Genomic DNA, 17,640 nt, shown 5'->3' on the forward strand with positions numbered 1-17,640 from the left:
AACGATGCAAGATTTCCTTAAGTGTTCATTTCAAAGTTTTTTAAATCTTTGTTTACACAATGAAAACAAATGATACACACCTAGTGCTAAACCAAATAATAAAGAGCTAACAAATCTCTTTATGTCAAATGAATTGAAACACGTATTCTTAGTCTCAAATTCAAAGAAATATAATAAAGATTTTCTAAAGGTAATGTGTAGCATCAAATGAATGGTGCATGTTAACAACACCTAGCAAGGTGTTTGTTGAAGGCCATCTTGAAACTTAGACTGACCTTCCTTCTAAGGGCATTGAACTAAGCTAACACATCAAATATATGAGGTCTAAGTAGAGACTCAAGAAGGTTCTCTCCTTTGGTTTGTTTTTGGTTTAGCACCCCAAAGCTTTAGAACTTTAAGCTCTCCTCATCTAGCATCCCTTTAGGTGCCCAAATAGCATTGTGCACATGCCTATGGATGAATTGAGACCTACTTTTTGGACACCAATCCTTGGCCATAGAACACAAACACTTCGCTACCTTACAATGCCAAAAGAGGTGAGATGCACATTCTTTTTTGTTGAAATACACGGGATCTAGAGCATGGCTATGGCGGCTTGTAAGCATAGACTAAACTCATGATGACATTGATTGAAGACCACAAATGTTACACAAGTGAATTAGGTTCCAAGATGGAAGCTTGGACTCATAAACACAATCTTGTGTAGGACTAACAAGTACAAGACTGACACTAACTGATAAAGAAAAGCATCATCATGCATTCATTCATCTATCAAAAGTGGTAGTCAAGTACAATGCTTTATAGTTGTTGGTAGGGTACAGTTTTCCCTTTCTGTGCAAATGGGATTCCTTCAGCCTGCATGTCTTCATCCCAAACTGCCTCATACAAAGAGGCTGCATTAGGTGTGATTGCTAATATCTCAACATTTTTTACTTTGAGAGAGAGGGCGATATACCAAAACACTGATGATTTTGGCAACTTTATCCTTTCTAGGAAGTTTCCTTGTCATGGTCCTCAAGTCGCAGATTCAATTGGGACAAGGGATAGCCTTTCACACACTAGTGTAAAGTTGGAAATTCCAAGTATGGATGAATTGAGGCCTACTTTTTGGACACCAATCCTTGGCCATAAATCACGAACACTTCACTGACTTACAATGCCAAAAGAGGTGAGGTGCATGTTCTTTTTTGCTTTGAGAGAGAGGGCAATACACCAAAACACTCATGATTTTGGCAACTTTATCCTTTCTAGGAAGCTGCCTTGTCGTGGTCCTCTAAAGTCACAAATTCAATTGGGATGAGGGATAGCCTTTCACACACTAGTGTAAAGTTGGAATTTCCAAGTGTGCTAAGAAGTGAGAAAATATAGGCTTTTCTTTTATCTTTTCGCTTTATGAATACATTATCCTTCATGAAAGTCCTCCCTCTTCCTCATCTTAAACTCAAGTTTACCCTTGTAATTAACTAGACTCTCCAATGAATTGTCAAATCCCCACTAAAGAAGATGGATGCCAATTGTCACACATTTTTTAAAGAACTTGATATACGGTTTCCATCTTAGACTTGAAATTGATAGCAATGTCTTCAAGTAACATTGAGTGTTGGTGAGTAGCATTCCATACATTCACCCACGTTCTTATCCCTTTATCAAAAAGAGACTTGAAGAACCTTGATTCTTGGGAGATGATAGAGAATTTCTCTTTGAATGCACTTTCAAATAGCCATATGACTTGCAATAGAGTCACGTCAATTCTTTTGACAACTATCTTGTTGCTAATTAAACCCTTTAACATTTTTCCATTTTTTAATAGAGCATGCACCATGGGAGATACATGTATGTTTACCTTACAACACTACTACCTATGAGTTAATCCTTTCACCTTCACTTTACAACACCAATAGCTATGATTTTATCATCCCATGTGAGGTGACTCAAATGGGGGGCATGGTACTCTACCTCTCATAATGTATTCTTGACTATCCCCACAATTGCTTTAAGTCTATGAGCATCAACTAATTGAAGCGTAGCCCTTATGTCTTGGATTCCAAGTGTTGAGGACCCAATCTTTGTTGTTGACCTAGAGCGCTAAAGGTAGTAAGTAGCTAACTAGTTTTGGACCATGCAATTTCAAAAAACAGATGTAGAACCTCCACGAAAATAACAAAAGTTGAGAGAATCCTTTCAATGACCAACAACCTTCCTCTAAAGCTAGGAGGGAGAAGAATTAAGCTTTTTATATTATTCTCCACCTTAGCTACAAGCATTATAGCTTTTGATTGGACATAACCCCCAAACCTAGAGAATAGGAAAGTTACCAAAATATAATCCCTAGAAGACTCAAGGCAATGCATCCCTCCCTTTTAAAAAAATTGCAAATTGGCTATCTAGATGATAGTAGATTTGCCACACGCCCTTTTATCGCATGGATAAATATTTGAATTCTCATTCGCAAATGACTATGCATGAAATCACAAATGCTTAATAGGAAGAAGACCATGATTGTCTCCCTTTTGAGACATATAATCAATTATATTAAGAAGAAGATCAACAACTCCTTTAAATAAAAGTAGGGCTCACTGACCTATTCGGATGAAAGGAGTGAGAGATCATGCCATTGAACCCAACAACATCAATGTCACAGGTGGATAATACTCCAACAAACTTGGAAAATAGGAAACCAAATCCATTCTTGAGCATGACAACATTCACAATATCCAACTTAAAGCAATGATAGGCCTCTTTGAGGTACATTGATTAGAACATAATGACCCTTCCTTTCACTAACATCCTCCATAGAGACGATAATATTGATGATGTCATCATGGATTTTGTAGCCAGGGATTAAGATGACGTGATCATGTTTTTGAGATCTCATAAAAGTAATAACACATCATTAAGTTTGAGATTTGACATTAATGATATTAAAAATAATATTAATCAAGAAAATAGGCTACGTTGGTTAGTCTGCAATGATTTTTGTGTATCTCGGTGGGCATATGGGATTCCTTCTTGAGCTCGACAGACCTGCCATGATATTTGTGAGACTTACTAGGTTGTGTAACCCTAGAAAAAACACTATATATAGAGGAGCCCATCCAAATTTCTCACTTTTTCACCTTCCAAGTGAGTCTTTTGGTGGGGAGTGCATCCTTCTTGGGTGAAGAACTCTCTTATGGGAAAAAACCCTAAGAGTATCTCCCCAAGGGGTGCACCTATAAGTAATTAGCTACATAACCTGCATTCAAATGATATTAAGAAATACCCTTTCTTTACATGTTGTAAGGTTTGAAAATGATCCCTTTTTCTTTACTAAACTTATGAATTTTTTTCAAATTGTAATTTAAAAACCCATTTTGTAAATATAATCTTGTAAATTTTACTAAATATAATACCCTTTCTTTTGAACTCACATGGTATTATCGTACATGTTCTATAAGGTGGACTCTCCGGGAGTATCTCATGCATTAGGTGGATGGTCATGATGATCTTTCGATAAGCCAAGTTCCATTCTTTGCATAGAGATACTTAAAACCAAGGAATCAATTTGTGTGCAAACAAGATGGGATTAGTTCACAAAGTGCTTTATATCTTGGGTATTTGGTCCTCTCATGGGTTGCATATATCTTAGATGTAAAGCATTGGGTTAGACAATACTGATTAGACATGTGTGAACTTTTTTCAATGGACTAACATCCTAACTTGGACAATGTTAATTCATGGCATGGTTTTTGTTTTATCTATTTGGACTATGTTATCCCTAATCGAGCAAAATTAGTTTGCTAATGTTTGTTTGTCATTATTTTAAATATATGCTTTAATATTATGCTTATTGCTTGTAATTTGTAAATACAAATTTCTTAACTAACTATTGATGTAAGCAACAATGTAAGTACATATACACAATATATACTCATGTGTTTATGCATATCCATTATAAAAGCTATCAATGTTTGTATCACCTATTATATGTTTACTGATCTTTTTTATAAATATTTCATGTCACATGCATTAAAAGTAGATAAAGATTTATTTAAAATTTATATTGTATTGCAAAGATGAGAAATTTTTATATATAGTTGTCAAAATGATACAACAATAGCATTCACATGTGAGTATATGCTTTTTATTTTTAATTAGATGTAATTTCTATATTTAAGATTAAGGGTTTAAATGATTGATAATTCCATGGATTGTTATATCATTCATTTGTCTATTTATTTGTTTGTTTATTCCACAGATTGTTTAATTTATTACTTATTTATTTCGTTCTATTATGAGCTTTCATTGTAACCTATAGCTAGTAACATTATACATCATTGTAATGATTGATTACTTACTTCGTTACCTCCATGTGCATTGCAGTACCCAAGAATACAAGGGCATCAATTCTATCGTTTTCAATGACAATCAATGCTTCTATATTTGGTTGGCACAATGCAAAGTCAAGTCCCTAGTTGCAAAATGAAATCATCAAGGATAGAGTGGCAATTTGCCAAAAACCTATTAGGTGGTTATATGCATGGGAAGTGTAAATTTTGTTGTATCATGAAGTTTGGTGGTGCACCTCACATTAGGGACCATATCCTTGGTAGTATGAAGAAGTTGATGCATGTGTTAAAACACCTAGCCACCAAACAAGTAGCCAAAGACATTCTAGAGCACTAAGTAAGATAACTTTTGTTGCAAGAGTATCATATGCTGAAGTTGAGATATTTGACTCTCTTAGCAACATTGTCAATAAGCGATCTCAATGTCTATTGCAATGGTGTGACTCTCGCTTTCAAATTTCTCAATCCCATTATAGATTGATGGGTTGATCTCAACAGATTCACAATTATATAGCCACAGAGGCATACTCTTCTCTTAGTTGCTACTTTCAAGAATCTGTAAGATCATGTCATTGCAATACATATATACCAACTTCTCAATTGTACCTACCAACAATGTCTTTCAAATATTACTATGCACATATTTCTATGTACTCCAATTTCACTCCCAATTAGAGTTGCTTGTGCATTGCACTAGTACACACACTAATGAGATGTCTCAAACGTGGTCTAATATCCCCTACATTCATGATCCACCACTTCCATGTCAATTTCCCATTGTCCATCTCTTACATAAAGGGATTAGAAAATGAACCATCTCTTAGCCTAAATCTAGAGATCTCCTGGATACATTCTTTACGTACTATCTTATCATCTACATATAATGTGTTGATCATAGTGTAGAAGTCTACAACCACCTCATTTTTGCTCCATAAACCTAGGCCACGTTACTCACGATCTAATAGGTATGCAATATTGTGCAATGGTGTATGGGCTACAACCCACCTCCTTCAAACATATTTTAACAACACTTTTCTCTAAGATGCCCCAAACATTTTTTTCCACAGCTTTGCAATGGAGTCTTTAGTCTCCTCAAGAATCTCTAAACTCTATTGCACTATCCACCATGTCATCCATATTTTTCCGATGTTTGCCACCCATTCATCTATAGTACACATGTCATACATGATGAGCGTAATTACATGATACACATCAACAACAAAACACCACCACTTCTCCTTATTTAGACAATTGGAATGCAACTTGGTAGCCTTATCCCCCCTCTCACACATTTTGCATAGCCTCCTAGCCATACATGTCAATGCATGAGAATGTCTCTATCACAACATCATTCTTTTAAAGTAAGGACTCCAAAGTATAAAAAAGGTGCAAAATTGTGTCTCAATATGAAAGCCTTAGCATTCATGGCATCTAAGCCCAACAAATGTCAAGTACTTAACTTCTCTTGAGAATAAACTTGAGAATTCTCATATAATTATCAATGATGCTAGTGAACCAAGTTATGTCCTCCTTTTATTACTAGGCTTTCAATATTAAATTAAGAAAGTGAGTGTAACAACCACTATAGGTAATCTTTGGATATCGATCTTCTACAAGTCTAGCTACATTTTCACAATTCTTTGCATTATCCATAACAACTTGTACCACAGGATGATGCTCTATCCCTTCAATGGTTTTGCATTAAATATCTATGATTTAAAAAATTTTACACTATTTATGGCTTTTAAGAATGTCTCCTGCCTTGGTGAAACCAACATGATATTTATTAATGGTCATTGTTGGACCAACCATCTGATACAATAGTACATCTAATCAGGCCCAAGTTTCATAGAACGATCCTTTCAATCCACTCCTTCACCTTTGAGTGGTGCTTATCAAGAACATGTCATATTGAGTGATAAGATGACTAGAAAAAGGATGCTCTAAAATTTTCAATTTTCTTTCATGCATATTTTCAGTTATTATCATCCACAAATATCATTGCCTGGTTGGAAAAAAATATAGCTCTTAGCCAGGGCCATTTGCACTTCTTCTAATTATATCACATGAAAACTCTCATGGAGAGAGGCTTGACAGACACTCGCTTTGTTCTTGGATTGATAGGTTTCCCCATCATACTAAAAGTTCCTAGAGTTAGAAGCATAGGGTGTCTGAGATTGAGAGTTATTAACCTAGAGGTAACAAATGTAGACATTGAGAAGCATCTTGATTGTTGAATAACTCAGTCCCAAGTAGCATTTGTTGATCTAGAACAACGTGATGTAGTAATGGATTAGCTTTGAAGCATTGCTCCCCTTTGGATTTGAGGATAAATCTTTAAATATTATACCTGATTGAATCATGGACGATTAAATTTTTTCAATGATAGTAAGTTAGCAATGTTATGCTTGTATATAGTGAAAGAGGTATTTATTATTTCCACAATTGACAAATTTTAAAAGCCACCTTTTATAGATAATAAAAAGCCGTATTCCTTGAAATACAATGTTCGTACAATAGAGATTACATGTATATTTTAATCAAATAGGATGCAAATAGCACTAATAGTAGTCTCTTGATCTCCCTCTTGAGGTTGTGTATAAGAAATTCTAAATATCTTAGACAAAGCTTTAGAAAAATGGATCCTACAACTAGGACACTTATTGTTAAGAAACCTTTGTTGGACTAGGCTTAAAGCAACCCCCCATACAAATTTATTGCTTGATCTCATGGGGGCATCTACATTTCACATGATGACATGGGGATGGAGTATGGTGCTCATGAGGTGGTCTCAAGGTAAGGCCCCTGAGAAGTACCCTCCATGCCATGGCACTCCATACACTTGGTTTTCCTTGTGAGTATCTCAATCTACTCCTCAATGCGAGTATGCATTGTGTGGCAATGTTTGGGATTGCAAAACTTGTTGAAACTCCATTTGTCTTTGGGCTATCTTGTTCTTCAAGGCCTTCGGATCTCTTGTGTATCAATCCAATGTTGCACCTTGTAGTGCTACCAACTATAAGTCATCTCTTGTGATTGTCATGTTACGCACCCATATGTCCCTAGTGGAATGTGGGTATTCTTTGATGAGAACTCCACCGACTGACCCATCACAAAGTGCATGTATAGCATCTTTGTGAAGTAAAAGGGGAAGTTAGCATTGTTAAGAGGATATCCAAAAACCTCAATAGGGATGCATTCAATGTTCTCCCTGATACTATCATGAAGGCATTTTCTCACTTTCCATCACCTTTTCTTTATCTTGGCATTTGAGTACAGCCATCAACACCTTATTAACCTCCTTTCATTGCATGCAAGTTATATTTTCCCATTGTGAGAGTTTTCAAGCTATACTTTGCTAGGCCTCCCTTCTGTCCAATGTGATCCATCAAAGTCTTTGAGTACTCATATGCCTTTCAAGCACTCTCATTATATGCTCTCCTTTGTGTTGTCATCATCCTCGTTTCTCACTTGTCATCAATCTTTACCCTCAACCATGTTATCTACTTAACAAATAGAGGTATGTGTCATGCTTTATAGATTGATAGTAAGATGATTGCTAATTATGTGAAATTGCATCCACAATGCAATGAGAGATAAGTTAGCACCAGGAGACATAGAAACTAAATTACAATGGTTCACAATGAGAGAAATGTTACCACAACTACCAACATTGAATGAGAAACTACAAATCTTTAACCATGATAGATAGAAAATAACTTAACATAATGACAAGTTAACACAATGAGATATAAATTTTTAGAGATGCAAATTACAAACAATGACTCTTTAATAAATTCTATTCCATAGAGTATAGAGTTTTACAAAAAATTAGAGCTATGTTCTAGGTATCCATGGATTCATAAGTCATTAAGACTCTAAAAATTGATAAAATGTTTTAAAAAATACAAAGAGATATTTTATAAGTTGGGCTATTCATAGAGGGTGAGCCAAGTCACGACCAAGATCTTCAAGCGGTCTTTGTACCTTTGCATGATTAGTGTGGCACTCCACCTTGATGAAGTTCTCAAAATCCACAAAGGAACCCTATCATCTATCAACATATGATCCCTCGTCTTCCATTCCTTTCATGTTCACGATCTCTTTGTTTGTTACATTCCTCATTAGCTCCCTACATAACCATAGGCATTGGCCTAACTACCAAAACTCAATGAGGCATATGATGAGCCAGTTGATTGCATACATGTCAGACTCCCTTGCTGTAGGTGGATTAGCATAGTGTGTCATACATCTTGGGCACAATCCATGTCCTTCTTCTCTCATCCGATAAAAATTTTCATAAGATTTATTAATTTATCAATACAAATTAACTCAAAACAAAGTTCATCTTTGTACATTTAAACACACTTTAACATTTAATGCATACTCTATTTTTACTTTTCTATACGTGAAAATATACTTTAGTATTTCATGCATGCGAATGCACTCTAAATAAAATAACAAGAAGTTAAACTAATTTCTTGCAAAAATAACTATGAATTATTCCACTTTGTGAATTTATTCTTTTTTTCTAAATAAGAATATTTCAAAAAATAAAAACTATATTATCTATAAAAATACATATTTACAAAATATGATTTCAATTTATTGAGAATATATTATTATTATTTATAAAATATGATTAAATGATCGAAATAAGCTACTATCTTAGATGCTTAATAAGATTTTTTTGAGAGTTTTCAACAAATTTCTATATAAAAATATTTTTCTATTTTCTCAGTATTAATAGAAATATTTAACTAATTTTTTACTTTTTCATATTCTCAATCAAATAATATTTTTATTCATAATTAATTAATTTTAATTTTAAAGCAAGTTAAAGTTTTATTTTAACTCTTATCATTTTTCTTAGAAGTTTTGATATTATTTTGACTATGTTTCTAAATTTAAAAGTTAGAGAATTTACCAAAAAATAAATAAGGTTTATTTTTTAATGAAAGAGTTCATATGAATAAAAGTAAAAAAAGATTATTTAAGAATAAAAATAAAAGAGTATCACAATCATTAATGATCCTTTTTAAGAGCCCATGTAGTCAAAATATCTCCTTGATGAACATTCTAGTGATATCGAAAGCTTTATGGGTAGATTTTACTAGAATAGCATGAGCTACCTTAGTAAAAATATCTATGATTGCTAGGATATAATTGTATCCTCCTTAAATAGTGGGTAAGTCTACTATAAAAACCATGTTAATATATTCTCATATAATCTAAGAAATATCAAGGGAATATCAAGGAATATTCTTTAACAACTTAGACATTGGGTTATGTATCTAAGGATATTTGTCTCCTTTCCTAACCAATAATAGCCTTTCCTTACTGCATTCAAAGTCTTGGCATATCCTAGATGTCCATCTACAAGGTTGTAGGGAGCTTCCCACAAAATCTTCTTTTTTAGCTCTCAACTTTTGGGTACATAAATCCTATGCTAATAATACAACCTCTCATTTTGTACGACAGTCCTTGAACTTTGCCTTCTTTTTGGCCACTATCTCCAATATGGGGTTACTAGGCTTTAAGATGAGGCTTGCAAGACTCTCTTACCTTGTAGGGTTATGAATTACTAGAGTATTCAGGAATACCTTTTGACTAAGAGCATTAGCTAGACATTCTCTTTACAATGCTAGTATCAGATCTCGAAGTTGAATTGTTGTAAGATTTCTATCTACCTTCTTTGCCTCATATTGAGATCTGGTTGGATGAAGCTCCATTTTAGGCTTTTGTGATCAATGATGAGGGTGAATTTATGACCAAGTGTATAATGGTGCCACAATTTGAGACCATGGATGATTGCTAAAATCTCTAAATCAGGCATACAATAGTTCTTTTTGTAAGGCTTACATATTCAAGATTCAGAATATTAGCCCTCTTGGGAAAGCATACAACTCACTGCAATAATGCTAGCATTGATAATGACTTCAAAATCTTGAGAGAAGTCGAGGAGCTTTAATATTGGCGTAGTAGTGAGATATGCCTTTTAGTTTGGTCAAAGCTCTCCTACTTTTTAGGAGTCCATATTATTTTAGTCTACTTCTTTAGAAGTTTAGTCAAGGGAGTGGTAACAAGGGCATAGTTCTTAATGAAAATACAGTACCATCCTCTAAGCCCTAGGAATCCTCAAATTTCTCAAATAGTTTGAGGGGGTGGCCACTCCTAGACATCTCTCACTTTAGTTGGGTCAACCGAGATTCCCTCAATTGAAATAATGAATCCTAAGTACTCAATCCTCATTTTGAAGAAGACATATTTTCTTTGCTTTACATCAAGTTTTTTTTCACTCAAAGTTTTGAGGACGATTTGGAGGTGGTCTGGATGGTCTTTCTCTTCTTTAGAATAGGTCAAATTGTCATCAAAGTATACATAAGGACAAATTCATCGAGGTACAGTTCGAAAATGTCTTGGACTAACTTGTTGAATATGTAGCCAGTGCATTATTGAATCCAAAGGACAATACAATAAATTCAAAATGGCCATATCTCATGTTAAAAGTACTCTTTAGGATATCTTCATTCTTAATCCCAAAGTTGATAGTAGCTTGATCTTAGATCAATTTTTAAAATTAATTATGCTCGTTAAAGTCTATCAAGCAACTCAGGAACCTGCAAGATGGGGTACTTATATTAATGGTTACACGATGTAATCTGTGATAGTCAATGCAAAGCCTTAAAGTCCCATCCTTTTTCTTTTGGAAGAGCATGGGGACATCCCATGATGTGTTGCTAGGTCAAATAAACCCTTGCTCTAATGGTTCTTTGAGATATTCTTTTAATTCAATGGACTTTAGAATAGATCTTTTATAGAGCATCCTTGCTCCACTAGTTCAACCCCATGGGTTAATTTAATATCATGATACACATCTTAGCTTAGGAGGTAGTTCTGTTAGATCTTCAAGAAAAATATCAACATATTTTCTAAGCCATGATGGTTCTTTAAGGTTTGTAGGTGGGTCTACCTTATTTAATTTGATTAAATAAATAGACAGTCCCTTCCTTAGACCTTTTTTTAGCTGACTTGATTTTACTACTTATAATCTGGGTTTCATTGCTTTTCTTTGACCTTGGAGTAAGGTTCCTTAATGTTGTTGAAAGTAATGTCCCTTGCCCCCATAGTGGATACTTGCTTGATTAAAACCTAGCCAATATATACCTAAGAGACAGTCATATGTTTCTAAGGATAGAACCCTAAAGTTTACCTTTGTGTATTGATTTCCTAAGTGAAGTTCAATGTTTTTGATTTTGGTTTGATTACACTTCTTTAGAATTTTCTAGCTCAACTATAATTTTTCTAGCGAGTTTAGGATCCAACCATAATTTCTTAATGCACTTAGGAGATATGAATGAATGAGCAGCATCACAATAAAAATAAGAATTTGAAAGGTTTTATCTTGGTTCTATACATGCACTTGAATGATAGTAATTTGGCATTTGGCCTCTTGATTATTGATGGCCATGTGGATAATACCTCTCTCTAATTCCTCATAGATAGTAGGATCCTCTTCTTCTTGTCCTACAAGGAAATAAGGTTGGCCACTTGTCCCTTGTCCCACTCTTCCTTCTTGCCCTATATTATTGAAGTTTCTTGTGTAGAGGGTTATGGAGAAGGTTAGCATTGACCATTCAAATGGGACATTGGGCCCTAAATTGGCATGGCTAGTTGCATCTAAGGCAATGAGGTTGGGCCCTTGATTGGCATTGACAAGTCATAGTTGTTGTTGTTGGGTTGATAGTTAAGGCCTTTATTAACAAGGTTGAGGAAATAGGTGCCTTAATCTATTCCCATGTCATCTTTCTTTGATAGTTTCCTTAGTCTATTCCCTGGTTTGAGATGTCTTGGTAATAACATTATCGCGACACCATTGTTTCCACCATAGGGGCTTCTCTAGTGAGGCGCACTTGGATGATCATAGCTGTGGCTATGCTCATCCTAGCCATTGAAAAGTAGCCTTCCATTTTCTCAATCCATGTTTTAGTATTTGTTTCTGTGTTTAATCCCTCACTTGTTAAACCTAGGTAGTTCAACTTGCTTTAGTAGAAACTTCTTTTTATGTTTATCAGCCAAAGAAATTGGTGGCAATAGTACCTAAAGGATATATAGCAAATGTAGATGATATTATTCATACCATCAAAAGCTCAAGTTTTACTACATCAATATGTACAATATATAGCTTTTGAAAAGAGCTCTTCAATGCATTTGATAAGGCTTTTAATCATGGAACTTAGTCATAGGTATTTCTTTATGTACTGGAGGTTCCTCATGAACTTTAAGAAGTTGATAGTGATTTGGTTGTTTGAGGAATCCCTTGATAATGTAGTCATTTCATTTTTTCCCAACTAGATGAGCTATTCTAACATGAGTTAAGATATTGGTTACTCAATCATAGATATATAGATACTTTGATCATTTATAGTGTAATAAAATAAATTTTACATCCTTAGTTCAGAGGATTAGCTTACTTTAGGTTTAAGTATAAAAGGCAAGATGGTGTCAATGTAAGGACCTTTTTTCACATTTGTTAATTTTTCCATCTCTTGGAGCGTGAGAGTTTCTTACCTTCCCCACACAAACATGGAGAGTGAATACTCAATGCTCATCATTGCAAGAGGTGGATTTCTTATGGTAGCCTTCATCATGATTCTCATCGTTCCTTGATTCAATCTAGATATGGCTTCATTATGCTATAGTCTAATAGAAGTTTCAGCTATGGCATGGCTATGGCTAATGCACCATACAAGGTAACTATAGTGTGAGATTTAGTCATAGGACTTAGTATAATTCAAATTGTGATGACTAGTGAGGGTTCTTTATAGTAAATCTTGACTACTTTTGGACTTCTTGGAGAAGATCTAAAGAAGAAATGGAGGGATCTTTGACATTTTAGTAGTTCATGGTCAAGAAGAGGTCCATTTTGCAGGTTCTTAGTCTAACTAGGGTTAATGGAGTTTAGGAAAAAACTAAGTAAGGTTTCAAGCATGGCTAGTGGCATTCTCGGATAAGTCTTCTACAAGCGGGAACCATTTGCAAGCTTCTTGAGGTCAGCTATGGTGGATTCTCTCTCTCTTGCTCTCTCTCTCTCTCTCTCTCTCTCTCTCTCTCTCTCTCTCTCTCTCTCTCTCTCTCTCTCTCTCTCTCTCTCTCTCTCTCTCTCTCTCTCTCTCTCTCAGTCCCACATGACATTGTGCGAGCAAAGCTTGCCACACCGCCCATGCTAGTCGAGGCATTATTTCAGATAGTCTTCTTCCTACACAGATTTCAGGATATGGATAGAGATCGCATTGCATATAGAGCATATATGGCATCTCAGGAGATGGCTCGAGCGGGGGATACCACATCATGGTATGCACAGACTAGAGCTTGGTTTGACAGACATGGGCTGGACATTGATAGACTCCCACCTCTTCTATATGATACTCAGGCTCCCACTTACACCCTCTCTTTCTCTGAGAGGAATAGAGTCATTAGACAGGAGATATGGCATATTTATATACAAAGGACATGGGTCAGCCCTGCACAGCCACTGCCATCAAAGATGGCACATTATTATACACAGTTCTTGAGGATATCAGAGTAGGGATTCATAGAGATTCCGAGATATATGCAAATCTATATGCCACATCGATTGAGAGTTCTTATTGGACAGCTCAGGGTATCATCACATCAGCTTATGATTGAGAGTGGCAGAGCCAGTGGCATCCCGCGAGAGGAGAGGATATTCCCCCTTTGCAGATCAGAGGTGGAGAGTGAGGAGCATTTTGTTCTCAAATGCCCGACATACTCAGAGTTGAGATCTAGATACACATTGAGCAGCTCACTTCAGGGATGTATGACTGAGATGGATCAGAGATCATTTGGTCATTTTCTGGGAGAGGCATGGCACATTAGAGAGCAGAGCACACAGTGGGTCCCAGTCAGAGAGGGGCCCACCCAGACGACTATTACACAGTTCTTTCAGACAGACAGAGTGAGAGCTACTGTACTAGCCTCCAGCCAGACCTCCGGGCTCACACTACAGCAGGCTGAGGACCAGCGTACCCGACACCGCACGAGGATCCGTGGGTTTCGGACCCCACAGCCACACCGACAGGAGATCCGGAGGATTCTTGATCTACATCAACAGAGCAGACTGAGATCCGACGACACTCGACACATTGGATCTCAGATCTCCAGTTTGCTCTTTCTCCACCGCCGATGTACCACATCCTGCATCCAAGAGGGATCACCTGCTATTAGCGACTTCAACGACTGCTACTACATCCCAGGATAGTATATCTCCTTGCATCTGTTACATATACACATCGCACCACTTTATCACAGCCGACAATTGTTCCCCTATCATAGCCGACATTTGTTCCCCTTTTGTAGCCATTATCTGGAGTACCAGAGCTACATACGCACATACACATACACGACACTTATCACACTCACAGCACCGTATTTTCAGTTTCCAGTTTTTAGCTTTTCATTCAGCACTTTTATTTTGGATAGCTGGACCTCATCAGTTGTATCACAGTTTGTCTCATAGGCCAGTTTTGGTCTTTAGAAGACGTTAATATAACTTTCTTTCTTTCTTTCTCTCTCTCTCTCTCTCTCAGAGACACATGAGAGCCCAGAGAGAGGGCTTCCACGCATTACAGGATTTGAGTGGGTATCTACATACCGGGCTACTACTAGGAAGAGTACATCTAGGGGCTCAGGAGGGGTGGCAGTTCTATTCCGTCAGGGGATACAAAGACATATCCAGTTAGTGAGACGAGATGAGGAGGCCAGTTACATATGGATCAGAGTGCAAATATCATATGAGAGATGGATCTATATGGCAATATGCTACTTTTCACCACGAGGGTCCAAATATGCTACTATGCAGGGTGATATTCAGGCCAGAGATTCCCCCTCCCCTTATTCACAGCTCTCAGAGGACATTATTCTATATTCTAGTTTGGGTGAGGTCTTCCTTATGGGGGACTTCAACAGGCGCACACAGAGTCGACAGTGTGAGAATTTTGATATGGAGCAGCTAGAGATCATGAGAGCATTAGACCCTGAGGAGTTGGGGATCAGTCGGGAGTCAGCAGATACTGGGCCAGACTCCACAAGGTATGGAGGGCATTTACTTGAGCTTGGTAGTAGACATCATCTCGTTATTTATAACGGGATGGCACAATGGCCATATTCAGGAGGTCTTACATGCTTCCCACATGGGGGGGGCAAGAGTACTGTAGATTATCTACTCGGACCGATTGATGGGATGCATACTATCGAGTCCTTCGGCCTTGGGAGACTTCCACTCGGTGCCGATCACACCTTTCTCAATTTCTCACTCCTCACCTCATTACCATCACCACCTGCAGATATCATACCCCACATGCATACTACCATACACTTCACTCATGAGCTCTCACATGTTTACTCACAGCATCTGGAGGAGCACATCACGTCCCTTGATCCATACGCACCCCTTGATACACTGACCACTGATATCACACGCATTCTGCATGATTCTGCTACACTCAGTTTTCCACATCACACATACACGCACCCCCCTCGGACCGGTACCATGCCACAGAACAGGTGGTATGATTATGAGTGCAGAGATCTACGTTGACAGCTACGCGATTTGGAGACCAAAGGAGAGATCACACACAGACAGGCGTAGAGATGCATGCACCACTTGACCCACCATAAAAAGCGGGAATGGGAGGAGGAGAGATATTGGATATATACCACCTTCTTATGAGCAGAGATTGTGCAGAGTCATGGAGGCAGATCAGAGAACCACGCTTACCCACACCGATACATGACCCTGCAATATGGCATGGATACGCATAGAGTTTATATCATGTACCCGCACAGCCGCTGATACCCACACCATGTACACCGAGACCGGGTATTTCATCATTTTTCACCACTAGTATGGTGAAACATGCTATCTCACGGTTACAGCATGGCCGCGCTCGAGACTAGTTTGATCTTCAGGCAGAGCATATTATATATGGCAGAGACACATTGGCTCCACTCATTGCTCACCTCTTCAACAGTGCATTGTCTGAGGGGTTCCCTGACTCGTGGACAGAGCACACCATTGTACCTATCCACAAGTTAGGGGATCCTATGGATCCTAACACGTATAGGACCATCATGATTGGGCCAGTTTTGGCCAAACTTTATGGCACGCTGATGGAGGAGGAGCTCAGCACGCTGGCAGAGAGAGAGTGCATGTACGCACCCGGATAGGCAAGGTTCAGACGGGCATTTTCTACCATAGACCACATCTTCACTCTCCATTGTTTGGTCGACTAGACACGAGTGAAGAAACAGAGATTGTATTGTTGCTTTGTGGATTTCCGCAAAGCCTTTGACACGGTTCCGAGAGAGAGGCTTTTCAGACGCCTACTTGATCTGGGGGTAGATGATGACATGATGTGGGGTATTATGCACTATATGAGCGGGTTACTGGCAGAGTCAGATGTCCGGGAGGTATATCAGATCCCCTTGTGAGCACCATTGGTGTGAAACAAGGATGCCCACTCTCACCGACTCTATTTGGGCTATACATTTACGAGATAGCAGAGTTTATTCAACAACGAGCTGGTGGAGGTATAGATCTCAGTGGAGCCACAGTTCATATCTTATTATATGCAGATGACATTGTGTTGATCTCAGATTCAGCTTAGGGATTATAGCAGCATTTATTAGCATTGGATGATTTTTGCATACAGAGAGGCATGACAGTGAACCTTGGTAAAACCAAGGTTCTTATATTCCATACATCAGCTTAGATATGCAGACAGAGTATTTTCATGGCAACAGGAGGGAGTATTGAGGTCACTGGATCATATGTATATTTGGGAGTCATCTTTACAGCAGCTTTAGGGATTTTCTCGATGACACAGGCAGGTCGTGACCGCCTCACTAGAGGATACTCAGCATTGGCTCTTATGGAGCGACAATGTCATCAGGCACATTTCCAGGAGCCCCGCACCAAGGGGTGGCTCTTTGATACTCTAGTCACTCCAGCACTGATGTATGGAGCAGCTATATGGGGGCCAGGCCTTGCCGATTATGTATGGACATTGATGGAGAGACCTCAGGTGATCATGATATCTAGATTGATTTGCAACAAGGCCTTAGTCCCACATGACATTGTGCGAGCAGAGCTTGCCACACCGCCCATGCTAGTCGAGGCATTATTTCAGACAGTCTGCTTCCTACACAGATTTCAGGATATGGACAGAGATCGCATTGCATACAGAGCATATATGGCATCTCAGGAGATGGCTCGAGCGGGGAATACCAC

At 37.7% G+C, this 17,640-nt stretch overlaps 1 pseudogene; it reads left to right on the forward strand.

Annotated features, from left to right (window-relative positions):
- The first annotated feature begins 7,057 nt into the window (after window positions 1-7,057).
- On the forward strand, window positions 7,058-16,307 carry LOC148017739 (uncharacterized; annotated as a pseudogene).
- Window positions 16,308-17,640: the final 1,333 nt, after the last annotated feature.

Source organism: Lygodium microphyllum, chromosome 21, assembly GCF_053477565.2.
Source record: "Lygodium microphyllum isolate KBCC chromosome 21, Lygodium_microphyllum_v1.1.10, whole genome shotgun sequence".
Lineage (NCBI taxonomy): Eukaryota > Viridiplantae > Streptophyta > Polypodiopsida > Schizaeales > Lygodiaceae > Lygodium > Lygodium microphyllum.